Here is a 10,804-nt window from a genome sequence, read left to right on the forward strand (position 1 = left end):
TATGGCCTTCTGCAAAGAGAAAATGTTTACAGACGGGATATAATAAATGCAAGTTAGGAATGATTAGAAAGTATAGATGGGAGATAGGATGGGTATGAACAGGAGAGAACACTGCAACCAGTGAAGCATTAAATACGGTTTTGCAAGGGGAGAACCTTTGGGACAGAAAGTCAGTTGTTTTCCCCATGGGGATTCTGGGGCTCTGTTTTGGTGGTCTGTACGGTAGAGGCTGAGCTTTGGCAAACTGAAGAGTGCATGATGTCATTGGATGCATAACATATGCACTGAGAGCTAGTAAATGCTGTTCACACTGCGGTGCGCTGCCAGATGTGTGTGCTGGAATGCACTTTGAGAAATGGAAAAGTCATCTTTATAAAGATACCAAGAGATGAAGTAAGAATGTCCTGTACTGAGCCTGGTTGAAGCCGCAGCGCTGCCAAGTGCAGCCGCACCGCCGAGTTCTCCCTCCTGAGCCCTGGGTTCTGCTGTCGGGAGCAGTCTGTGCAGAAGGCCTTATTCAGCGTTTCTCTGTAGTTGGAGGATGAGCTCTGAGAAGCTCCCGTTCTATCCAGAAAACTTATTTGGGATGTGCTGGTATGAACTGATTTGCAGCAGGTGAGCATCAGGGTACCAACTCAGTGCAGTTTCCACCTTTCTTTACTCTGTTCTGAATGGTTACAACAGCATCTAGTGCAGCCGCTGCTCTGTTCCTAAGGCACTCCTCTTGCTACAGATTAAAGTGCCTCTAGGGATTAGCTGAATCTCTTACCCAACAGCACTTCGCATGCAATAAAAGCAGAGCTGGCTTTACGTTCTTCTGTACTTTAGAGTGAAAATAAATGTCCCGCTAAACGCTGAGGTCAACTGTTTGTCTAAATCACAGCGTGTTACCTGATTGTCGCTACATAGAGAGGTAAATTTTGCTTTGCTTCTCCTTTCCTTTGCTCTGAGAGATTAAAGCAAAGGGGGAAGCTGCTGGAAAGCAGCGAGAGAGAATGCCTACAGACAGCCAGGAGCTTCTTAACCCAGTGGGACAGGCAAAGTACGTTTCAAGCTTAGGAGAGTTTTTCTTTTTAGTATATTTGTGTCATTTTTTGATGTTTACTGATGACTTTTTCAGGCTAAAATGATCACTACTAATTGACGATGGAGTGATCTTTGATTTCTGTGTGAGAGTACGAACAGTACGTACCCTGTAATAGTTGCACACACAAACTGCAACTGTGGAATCTGTGGAACTGTGCTATTTCTGAAGGCCTGTTTAAGGTACCCTCTGATCGTTGCCTCAGAGGAATGTTGAATGTGTCTTGCTGGAAGATTTGCATTTAATACTTGCTCAGTAGAAGTCATGGTAACTAAGGAGGCAAGTTGTGATCTCTGCAACTTTGAAGTGGAATAGCACAGTCCTGGGAATACCACTGTGCTCAGACAGACCCAACCATACTCCCAGACTTCAGACTCTGACATATAAACTTTAACAAGTGTTATCAGAAACATATCTTCTTTCTCATATACAAGACAAATAGTTTGCTGTGCTCTTCATTCTGTAGAACAAAGATCATTCAGAGGTATGTTTCTAGTCTGACGGGACTCATTTTGCTTGTTGCATTGGAAGGATTGGGACCAACTTAATTAAATGTCTGATTTAGTAAGTCAGGCTGTCTGTTTAGGGAACAGCTTGTGTAATCTGGGATGTGGTTCCTGTAGCAGCTCAGCAGCCAGGACACTTTTATTTCTGTTCAGATTGCAGTGATTAAGAACAAATTATTATAAATTTGAAGTCTTGCTTATTAGGCCTAAGTCTTTACACAATTAGACAACTACACAATTAATTAGAAGGGATTTTTTTTTTAACTGAAAGGTTAATAGTAAGATATGAGCTCATTGGCAGCTCTTTATGTAGGTGATGATACTCCCAGAATGGCAGTTGGGTAGCAAAAGGAAAGGCTGGATGGCATTCCAGGTGCACTGTCATGTAGAGCAGGGAGAATATGAGCTAACTAATTTCTTCTCTCCTTTGTCTTTTGTCCTCCATCTCTCTTTTGCTTTAACATAGAGCACACACACAAGGCATCACACGCAGTGTTGGAATTTGGGGTCTGTAGAGTTTTCTCCATCTTTCTTGGATCTTTATAGTTTGTGAAGCTTTTAGTTCATTCTTGACTCTCTTAGATTTGCTTGTGCTGGTCAGGTGATTCCTTCTCATATACGGTCTTTTAGTATTTCATATCCAGTAAGTGCTATCAGAGCTGTTGATGTCCAAGTTCCTTCCCATGATCTTTTCTCCACGTAGAATCCCTTTATTGCATTTTCAGTTCTAAGTGTGTTTTCTGTGCTGCAGCTCAGTTATCAGTAACTTGATGTCAGAGTCATAAAGTGCAATAGGAGAGCAATAGCAAAGCTGCCTTACAAGAAGTATAAAATATGACTGTTATCATCCTCTTTGTGGTGGGATTTATAGTAACAGACTAAAATGGTTTGTTCTGCAGCCATGGTGCATTCATACACAAGCTGGGTTTACTTTTTATTCTAATTCTTACCTCCGTTTTGGTACCCAGTCGCTCTGCATTTGGTTCTGCAATTGAAAGTAAAGGTGCAATTCATTTGCATTAGCAGAATATTTGATGCTAACATGCTGATGAACTAATTTACATACATCTAGGAAATAAATTTTTCAGAACTAACCATTCATTTACATCTCATAATGACTTTGTTCAGCAGTTGTTTGTGGCAAATACAGCCTTAGTTTCTGTGCGTGCTAATGCTGAAGTTGTATGAGCCCGGAATGGTGAGTCATTAAAACAGTTACTTTAATCTAATGGTATGAGGAATAAAGAAAGCTGTATATGAAATTCTACACTTAATGAGCTTGCTTGAAGCTAGCTCTGGAAGGAAATGTGGCCACGTTTCCCATCTCTGATGTACTGCCTTTAGAACAAAAAAATTCTTCCTCTTTAGTTGGGCCAGTTCTATGAAGCTCTATATATAGATAAATACATGGGTTTTTTATGTATTGATTTTTGATGTCCAGACTTACTTTAAAATTCAGCCCATAAACTTAGCAAATACCAGAAATTATTGATCCATTCATGTCTAATGACTAAGCTGTACTTGTAGTGGCATGATTTGAAAAGACCACATCCAGCCATTGATTTGTATTACAATGAGCACTATATTTATCATGGTACAAACTTTGCTATTTGTTTTAATGTAAAGATTAAAAGGAGAGTTTCAGGTTGGCTGGATATCTGAGGGAACTGGTAATGTATTATACAGAATTGGACTCACAGGTCACTGGTTTGGAACTGCGTGAGTTTGTGGAAAAATTGCTAGTTGCTTGGTGGAATGGAGGCACTCGTCTGTTTGTATGATGTTTGCATGAGAGTGACTTCATTGTAATTGGCATTAAGCAGCTCTGGCTGACAGCCAAAGCAGCGGCTGTACGTGAGATGGGTTGTGGGGCTGCACTCTGAGTTTTGCCATAGCCACAAGGGCCTTCGCTCTGAGGGTTTGAGGCAGGTCAGCACTGATATTGCTGGGAAGTGTATGGAATGGCTTGGTTTTTCTTGCCTGCTGTGTGCATGTGCACTGAGTTCCTATTTCAGGAATGCTCATTTGTAATCTCGCTTTTTAAAAAGTGCAAAATGTGTGTTAGAGAAACAGGGAGCAAAGATGAGTGCATGTGAGTCTTCAAGACTGCATTTGAGTTTGCCATGGAGCAAACTCCAACATTTATTTAGAGCCTCCTCTAAATAAATATTTAGTAAGATAAGAGGCTGATTGCAAGAATAATTGTGGAGCAATCTTCTGTTTACGTTATCTTTTAAATGGATGGTTTAAGTATTTTTTTCTTTAAAATGTATTCAAAATATATTTTGACATTGCTTATGTGGATGCAGCTCAATTATTTTCTTATTTTTATTTCTTGCAAATGGCTTCCCTCACTTCTCTTATCAGGCTTGGGTGGAAATTGCTACGTGGTTGGCTCCTACTCCTCTTCCATGTAGAAAAACTGTGATACCCCCCAAAGTCTCGTGCTCTCCCAGTGCTGGATGCTTAAAATCCAGACGTTAAGTCATCTAGCTGTGGTCATTTGTATCTTTAGGATGGAGCCATCCTTGTCCTACAGCTGACCTAGTTATTCTTTAGTGCTTTCACAGCTTCTGCTGAGAGATGTTTCGAGTCAGGTTCTGAACAGGTGTGTGATGTAGGAAGGTGCTGGCCTGTCCACCATGGAACAAAACCAACTGCATCTTGCCCTGCTCACTGAGTATTCCAGTTCTGATTTTTAGTGAGCTTTTCTATGCTTATGGCTCCAAGTGGTGGGGTGCACTGAACTGTATACATCCACTCATCTGATAGGAGCACTTCTGTAAAGAACAGGTCCTGTGAGCATTGCAGTGCCCCACACTCCATAGGATTTGGCATGAGCGCATCGTTGGCCCCTTGTGAGCAGATCTGGGCTGGCAGTGCTGTCAGTAGTGAGGGCAGTGTAAGTTAAACCTCCATCTGTGTGTGCTTCTCCAGCAGCACGGATCTGAGATGTAGATCCTCAGAGTGTGTACTGTCCCTGCTGTGATGATTCCAGCGATGCTTTACAGCACGTCACGGTGGCTCTGCACTGTAAGAATGGTTATCTCAGCCATGGCAATGGAAGTCATTCTTAGCACTAAATGTAACCTAAAGAAATAGCTGCCCTCTGATCATTTTTCTGAAGATTTATCTGAATTTTCTTCTGAGAGCTTGTTGGCTGCGTATCTGCAGACACTTTGTCATTGTATAGAAGTTAAGTTTATTCCTTTCTTTCTCATGGCTGTTAACAGAGAAAAGGGCTGCTGTGCAGCTTCAGCATACTGTGGCTTGGTGAAAAGATGATACTGAATATGGATGAATTGTCACATTTCTTATTCATGAATTCCCAACTGAAAATGTGAACAGACACAAACGAAATTCTTCTTCCATATTTTACACGAAAGTTCAGCAGTAGAACTGTCTATCATTGTAAATCATAGGAGAAGACTCCTTAGAGAGCTGTAAGTGCTGTTTCTGACTGCTGCAGGATTTTTTGTGAAAATCTCAGGGCTCAGAGCAGAATAGGTGCTATAACATATTGCCATTTCCACTGCATAAGAAGGGAGATTTGGAATTGACAAAACAGATCCTTTGCAATACAATAGCTTTATTGTGTAGCCTTTTCAGAGGAAAATGAAAAAGAATTTTACATTAAAAATTCTGTGAAGTTCAGTGTCCTGAGAAGCAGGATGAGCACAGTACGTAGTGTGACAAAGCTCTGTAACTTGTCTAGAAAAGGAGTTTGTGTTGCATTTGTACATTTAGGTAATTGACCAATTATTAGACCGTATTTGACGTGCATAGTCACGAGATGGATTGTTTAATGAACTGGTGGGCTCTGTCTGCTTCATCCTTTCCCTTGATGGCAAACTCTTTGCACCAGCAAAGGAGGCCCACAGGCTCGTTCTTGTTTCCTTGGTCTTTCCTTGCTCTCTCAAGGTGTGTGAGCACTGTACAATCTCTGGGATTACATGCTGGCTCATTTCATTTATTTCATTTTTTCCATTTCTTCTCATCGTTCTCATCTAGACACATCATCAGGTGTGTTTGGAACACTGCTTTGGGAGCAGTGTCTGTGTGAGCGTGTGATTTCAAACTGTAATTGGAAGTTTTCATGATGGTTGTTGTGATCTTCTGTTTTATTGGTGGATCTGTGCTTCCCCAGTGCTGCTGTGTCTCTAAAGTTACTACAGCCATCTGCTTTGCTGTTGGCTGTTTCTACACAAACACAAGATCTCCCCAGTAGGTGCCAGAGCAACTCAGAGTGAGAGTGGAAAGACAGTATCTTAATTGAAAGGGGCTTCGTTTAGTCTTGCAGTTGCTGAATGCAAAAAGGCAGGCAAAACAAGGCAAACACCATTTATTGCAATTTGTTTCTAGTCACTATAGTTTGAATTTAAAGCATAAAGAGCAGCTGCTTGTAGTGAGACAAATGAAAAATGACTGGAAAAATGAAAACATGGAGTCCCAGTACTGAGTAACTAATGAAAGCCTACTCAAACAGAGCCCGAAGAGTTCAGTGCAGATGTTTCAGGTGCTTACCTGAAATACAGACAAACTGCAACCTTCAGAGTTCCCACAGAGCGAGCCATGTACTGCAGAAGAGCAGGCTTTTCTGCTTTAGCCGTGCCTGCTTTTATTCTCAAATAGATATTTTCCAATAAGTGGTAACGATTGAAGCTGCTGCTGGCTAAAAGGCCCGTCCCGTGTGGCTGGGGTTGCCTGGCAACCAGAGTGTGGGGAGGGCAGGAGGACCACAGCTCTGGTACCTGGTGCTGCTGCCCTGCACTCTTCCTCTCCATATCCCCCTGCCTTGCAGCCCTTGTGTTTGTGGCTCGAGGAGCAAGAAGTAGAATGTGAGTTGAGTTTATATGTCAGTGTACGTATGTGTGCATTTATGTCTATTTCATTTAATCATTTGAGCAGCAGGGACATTCCACAAAGCTGGGGGCTTCATACAGACAGGATGCTTCAGCAGTTCTGGTGAGGGAGATCTTTTCCTGCTGTGTCCACTCTGAAGTAGCAATGCAGATCTGACCAGAAGCCCCGTGTGTGAGGCCAAGCATTACTTGTGAAGCCTTTTATTCAACTTACCAGTGGTGCTAAGGAAACTGCTCATTTCCTTGACTTCTGGTTCTTGTGACCAGTCTCCTCTCAGGTATTTGCTTTTTGTGTTCTGTGCCCAAAGCCCCTGCAGTCCCCGCAGCGTACAGCAGGAGTGGCTCTGGGGCATGGAGGTGTCAGGGAAACAACAAACTGAAAGAGCAAGAGCTACACAGGAATCTCAGCTTTAAGAAAGAGCAGTCTGGGCTTTCTGTATTTTTGTCTTAGAATCTGAATGCTACATCTTCAGTTATAAAAGATACTTCTTTGGTATTGACTGCTCATCTGGGATGATGGCAGTGACTCAGGATGAATCTGCTCCGCTTACCAGGTGTTGGGACATGCAAGGCCATTCTTCCCTAGTTACATTCAGTACCTCCTGAGTATGCCCAGACCGCAGTACTCTCCTTCTGTTGTCCCTTCCTGACTATGGAGCATTGTGGATCTTTAGAAAAAGTACTATTCCAGAAGACTGAGGAAGTGCTTCTTGTACAGTTGCTTTTACAACTAGTAAATAATAAATAGCATGTCATGTAAAATAAAGCAAAGTTTCAGTGCTCTGGTATAGAAGAAAGCTTTTCAAACTGAAGCTGCCTTCTTTTGGAATCTGCAGAAATATCTTTGAGAAAGAGGAGAAGACAGAGCGTTTCTGTTGGACGACGCCAAGCTCTCTAAATGCTACAGATGTTGCAGATAATTGCAGGACATTGTTGTAGCCACAGTCGTTCCAGAGACGGGTGGATCAGGTGCCCGACTGTTGTGATCTGAAGCAAGCAGTGCTTTATTTCACTCTTTGAATTTCTCACTTGGGACAGCAGATGGTGATGAAAGTCAGCAAGGGAAAATTTGGAGAAGTCCCTTCTCCAAGGAAGGGCGCATAGCAAGGAGGATCTATTTTGGCAAATCTTTTACCCCCCTGTATTACTTTGACCCACATCTTGATCAAATTACACTTGTCTCCATAGCAGCAGTAATTGTGCTTGCTATGGAAAGAGGGAAGTGGGAGCCCTAATGAGAAGCAGGTCCCAAACATGTTTTCTTTTCTGCTCGTAATCACACAGTGACCCAGCTGAAGCCAGTAACAGTCACAATTAGCAGCTAGAAAGCAACCATCTTCCTTGGTAAGAGTGAAAATTTAGAATGTATTCCCTGCCCTGAGAGCTGTAGAAATATATTATGCAAGTGTTATGTTGTGCCTGTGAGGCAATTATGTGGTAACCTCCTGGAAGAGCATGTATCTCTTTTGATAAAGACATTCACCAGCCAAAAAATCTCTTCTTGTGACTGAAACCTTCATTCCAGCCTCTGCTTCTGAAGATCGCGGTGCCGTACACGTGAGTTATTTTTTTCTCTGTTTTGTTGCTATTTGTCCTTTCTACAAAATGGTTATTCTGTTAACATTAGGCTCACTCTTTTAAGGGCAAAATTCTTCCTAGTTCTTCATGTGGAAACCTGTAAATTATTTTTGTTTTCTGTATGTATCATCTTTGTTGAAGTTTTAGACACTGCATGGACTGAGGTTGCCTGGGATGATGCTCATTTTCTCCGTGGCGGGTTATATAATGCTTTGTGTCAGATTTGTGACCAACCAGTGATGACAACACAGTGATGTTGCAGCTGAAGCATGGCTGTGCAGCATCAAGGCCCTCTCTGTTTCTCTACTCTGCAATAATGCTTGTTTCCTTGCAACATCTCTCTCTGTTATGTATAGCAGTACATACATAAATACTTAAATTCGCAGTTGAGATGCTAGAGAGCCTCCTGCTATGCTGTGAAAGGACAGATGATGAAATGGCAGTATGCTGTTCTCTTTCTTTGCAGTACAGGGCATGGAGTGGAGCTCTTGTTGTGAATCCCAAAGGGTGGCTCAGGTTGTGTCTCACTGTTCCTTTCACAGGAGATGGAATGAATGGAGTTGTATCACAGGACTTGGTGCAGTAATTAAGAGAACAGCCTGATCTTAGGGCAAAAGCCCCAAATAAGGTAGATGTGCCTTTTGTTCCCTGTGACCAGCATGCAAGACATCTGTGCAGTGCTCCATTCCTTGCAGGTTCTAGTTCAGGTATCAGCACTTGGGAATGATTCTGTATCACGAGATTATCTTTAAATTGCATTAACCTGTTTGATCACATAATGGAGCAGTGAATAGCTTGTAATTAGGGACAGGCAGCTGCTGCCCTCAGCTGGTGTGGCCAGTTCCAGTTCCCTCCATTGCCCCTCCAGTCTTGAGAATCGCCTTGCCAGTTACACATGCTGTAGGCTTTCTTCTTATCTTCAGTTCAATTCAGTTCTGCATTGCTTTAAACGACATCATGCTACTGCTCTCTAATTAGTGTTAAGCAACTAATTTTTCTCAGCTTCCTTTCTGTCAGCAGTGGAATTTTCCAGATAAGCATATCCTTATATTTCAAAGCCCTGTCCTTGGTTGTTTTTTTTTTGTTTTTTTTGAGTTTTTTTTTTTTCCAGCCTGGATTACAGCCCTACGAAAAGAGCTTTTTCTGCTTGGCTAAACAAAGTATTTTCCAAAATGATTTTCAGTCTTTTGAAGAGTGTCAGCTGCTGAGACACAAACCCTAGTAACCTAATAATGAAGATGATCCATGCTACTGCTGCGTGGCGTACAACAATCAATCTTTATTATCAGGAGAACAGAGCCAAATGCTATAGGCCAGTAGCAAAATGCAACGGGAGCGAATGTAGATGGAGCAGAATATGAAAGGCTCACATGTGGGAACTTGGTAGGAGCTGGGATTGCTTTCCTAGCCTATTGTGTTCTTGGCCTGTGCTGTGCACCCTCTGCAACATGAACTGTGATAACACTGGTTGGCCTTGGCCTCTTTAGTTCGACTTCTTACATATTGCTTTCTTATATAAAGAAAGCAATGGCAGACTGAGCCCAAAGCACCTCTAGTGTGGGGATGGAAAATGTCAGATGTTGTTCCCCAAACCCCTTATGTACCTGCTGAATGCTGTCTGATTTAGTTGCTTGCTGAAATATAGACTGACACAGTACAGTGAAATCTCATGTGCTTTTAGCATACCATGCAGGCTGCTCACCAAGCTGTTTGTAGTGGGACTCTTTCCTACTTGCAGTATCAATGTTAATTTGAAAAAGACATATTTTTCTTTTTTTTTTTCTTTGAACTGACTGAGATCTAATAAGAGATGACTTAATTATACACAGCTTTCTTCTCCTAAGGATGCTGAGTAGCTTAGAAGAGGAACAGGTATTGGTACAAAGTACTGGACTGTCAGATCTGTGGTTTCAGTTCTGAAAATACCAGGAAAGGGGAGAAAAGCCAGCACTGGTGTGTCTGGGTGTTCTGCTGGATGGCTTTGTGCTAACCAGCTGGAATACTGTTACACATAAATATCCGAAGGAATCAAATACAGTTATTCATTACTGCTGTGTATTTGGAAAACTCTGCTGCTGGTCCACAGGTATGGATCATTTGCCAGAAGGAATTCACTGCACTGTTTCTGACAGTGTCAGCTCTGTGAATGAGGTGTAGTCCTACGTAGGAAATAGTGCCTGCACCCATGGAGCCATGTGCCACCATCCAGGGATGCTGGGGAGGAGGTGGGGAGGGGAATGAAACGTTATTAATTCTGGGTATTTTCTGTAGCTTTGGGAATAGTGCCAACGTTATTTATTTTATAACGGAGGGGAAAAGAAGTTTCACTATAAGGGGAATGCCAGTTGCTGGAGTATGAGTTAAGATTGGGAGTCCACCTGCTCCTTCCCTCCTGGGGCAGATGTGCAGGCACTGCTCCCGCTTTCTTTCCTGGTAATTATCTTTACTCAGAAGAAGTCTCACCAGCCTCCTGTCGGTGCTGTCAAAACAGCACTTTTTGCAATCTGTCCTTAATTAAATTAAGCTTCTTTTGACAGCATCACGGCAGATGACATTGTTCCCTCTACTCAAATACTGCCCGTGCCATTTACGGCGCTCCCCGGAGCTGCCGATGCTAGATTTGTAACGTAGGGGCCGGGCCGAGCGGCGGGCCGCACCGCGTGAGCCGAGCCGGGCCGCCCCGGCAGCTCGCCGCGCCTCGAGGCTCGGGCACCGCCCGCTGCGCTCCCGCGGGGCCGCGGCTCGGGGCGGGGCTGGGGCCGGGGGCGGGGCGC

General features: G+C 43.0%; 1 protein-coding gene across 1 annotated transcript in view; it reads left to right on the forward strand.

Moving 5' to 3' along the window:
- Window positions 1-10,804, forward strand: part of TTC28 (tetratricopeptide repeat domain 28) — a 125,665-nt gene that overhangs the window by 23,531 nt on the left and 91,330 nt on the right. The gene's annotated exons all lie outside the window — the stretch shown is intronic.

The sequence above is a fragment of the Lagopus leucura genome, unplaced genomic scaffold (genome assembly GCF_019238085.1).
Source record: "Lagopus leucura isolate 7727_CA_CO unplaced genomic scaffold, USGS_WTPT01 Super-Scaffold_806, whole genome shotgun sequence".
In the NCBI taxonomy this organism is placed as follows: Eukaryota; Metazoa; Chordata; class Aves; order Galliformes; family Phasianidae; genus Lagopus; species Lagopus leucura.